The sequence below is a fragment of the Heterodontus francisci genome, chromosome 14, assembly GCF_036365525.1.
Source record: "Heterodontus francisci isolate sHetFra1 chromosome 14, sHetFra1.hap1, whole genome shotgun sequence".
In the NCBI taxonomy this organism is placed as follows: Eukaryota; Metazoa; Chordata; class Chondrichthyes; order Heterodontiformes; family Heterodontidae; genus Heterodontus; species Heterodontus francisci.
Genome location: NC_090384.1, coordinates 60644443 through 60647091, shown reverse-complemented (window position 1 = coordinate 60647091; position 2649 = coordinate 60644443).

Genomic DNA, 2649 nt, shown 5'->3' with positions numbered 1-2649 from the left:
GCTTGCATCCCTGAACTCTCATCATATTCCAGTGAATCTACGTTGCGTCTTATCCATTCATTTTATATAATTTTCAGAATGAGGTGCCAAAAACTGTCTACAGTTTTTCAAATGCAACCTAATTAATGTATTGCACAAGTTCAACATTACCTCTTTGCTTTTGCTTCTGGATAATAAATAAAGGATTCCATTTGTCTTTACTACCAATATGTGTCTCTACGTTCAACGTCCCTCTATTCCTTGACTCCATTTAAAATCTTTAAGGTCTACTTATTTTACTCGTTATTACTTCTAAAATGTATTCGTTCATATTTTACTACATCATATTGCATCTGCCATCTAACTACCTATTCATCGAGCATCCTTTGCAGGCTTTCATAATCCGAAATTTGATCTTGGCAGAAGGCTTCAATTTTGGTCACTCAATTCGAAATACTTTGAGAGGCGACTTACATTCGATCTTCACAAATGGGTAAAGAGTCCATTGCATAGCTTACAAGTGTGATACACCTGTGGAAGTCATAAGAATAGTTCCACTGGATAGATCAAGTCATCTATTATGAAGGTAGCTAGAATGATACTGCGGCCTAGCGATTATACATTCCTCTGATCTAGCTGATCTGAAGATCAAGGCTGGATGCCTGTTGATCAAAAATTCATCGAGCTTTAATGAGGATATCCACAGTTTCAGCCAGGGCCGCTAAATTGTCGGCAAATGTCAGGTCCGTAGAAATATAGCCTTTGCCCAGGTTACAATCCACATCTTTTTCTGAAATCTAGATATTGTCAACACCTGCCAGAAAAAAGATTGGGAGGAAGTGAAAGTGACTTGTCCTTGACATCAAGGCAGCATTTGACTGATTGTGGCATCAAGGAACCCTAGCCAAATTGAAGTCAATGCGAATCGGAGGAAAACTCTCCACTGAAGTCATACATAGCACAAAGAAAGATGGTTGTGGTTGTTGAAGGCCAATCATCCCAGCCCTAGGACATCGCTGCCGGAGTTCCTCAGGGTAGTGACCAAGGCCAAACCATCTTCAGCTGCTTCAGCAATGCCTTTTTCTTCAACATAAAGTCACAAGTGGGGATGGTTGCTGATGATTAACAGTGTTCAGTACCATTCGCATCTCCTCAGATAGTGAAGCAGTCTGTGTCCAAATGTAGCAAGACCTGGACAACATTCAGGCTTGGCAAGTGATAGTCGTACCACACAAGTGCCAGGCAATTACCATCTCAAAGAGAGAATCTAATCATTTCCCCTTGACATTCAATGGCATTTACCCTCGCTGAATCCCCCACTAGCAACATCCTGGGGCTTACCAATGACCAGCAACAACTGGACCAGCCAGATAAATGGTGTGGCTACAAGGGCAGGTCAGAGGCTGGGAATTCTGCGGCGCGTAACTCACCTCATGACTCCCCAAAGCCTGTCCACCATCTACAAGGCACAAGTCAGGAATGTAATGGAATACTCTACACTTAAATGTACAAGAGCAGCTCCAACAATACTCAACAAGCTCGACACCATCCAAGATAAAGCAGCCTGCTTGATCGGCACCCCATCCACCACTTTCACAATTCACTCCCTCCACCGCCGCGCACAATGGCAGCAGTGTGTACCATCCACAAGATGCAATGCAGCAACTCGCCCAGGCTCCATCAGCAGCACCTTTGAAACCCGCGACCTCTACCACATAGAAGGGCAAAGGCAGCAGATGCATGGGATCACCACTACCTGCAGCTTCCCCTTCAAGTCACTCACCATCCTGACTTGGAACTATATTGCCGTTTGTTCACTGTCCCCAGGTCAAAATCTCTCCCCAACAGCACTCTGGCTGTACCTACACCATATGCACTGCAGTAGTTCGTGATGGTGGCTCACCACCACCTTCTCAGGGGCATTTAGGGATGGGCAATAAATGCTGACCTTGCCAGTGGCATCCAGATCCCAAGAATTAATTAAAAAAAGAGCCTTGACATGTTTCTGTATTAAACTCAAAAAGCTCAGCGAGCTTTCTATTTCATGGAGACTTGGCTGCTTATATAAACATAAGCTGTCTGATTAACAATATAATTTTCGTAGGGATATCTAGAGATTGCAACAGGAGCCATAGGCACTATCTCTTCAGCGAACCAAAGGTTTTTTTTCAGTAATTGTCAGCAATATATATTGGCTCCTTATATTCATGTTGTTTGGCTGCCACCTGCCATAGTGTAAAAATTTGTTCATTGGTCGACCTCTTTTTTGTGAAGCCAGACTGCTGTATGAAGTATTAGTCTCTCAGAGGGTTCTTGATGCAAGTATCATCCAAGTAAATACTTTAACCACTGTTGGCAGGAGGGTAAGGCCCCTGTAGTTGCTGTAGTTTGTGTTTGATCCCTTGCCTTTGTAAAAATACATGAGAATGCCTTGGCACCACTGGTTTAGGATAGTTTTATCAGTCCATACTTGTTTAAGTAGCTGATCTTTGGAAATCAAACATAAGTCACAATCTCAAAGTACAGTTCAACAATCTGTTCATTATATCCATATGTAAATATGGCTCAGAAATGTAGGTACTCAACAAATTAATGATGAGGTGATCAATTGAATTGATTCCAGATCTCTTCACACAGAACAAAAGATTAAGCCTCAAGATAAAATCTTAA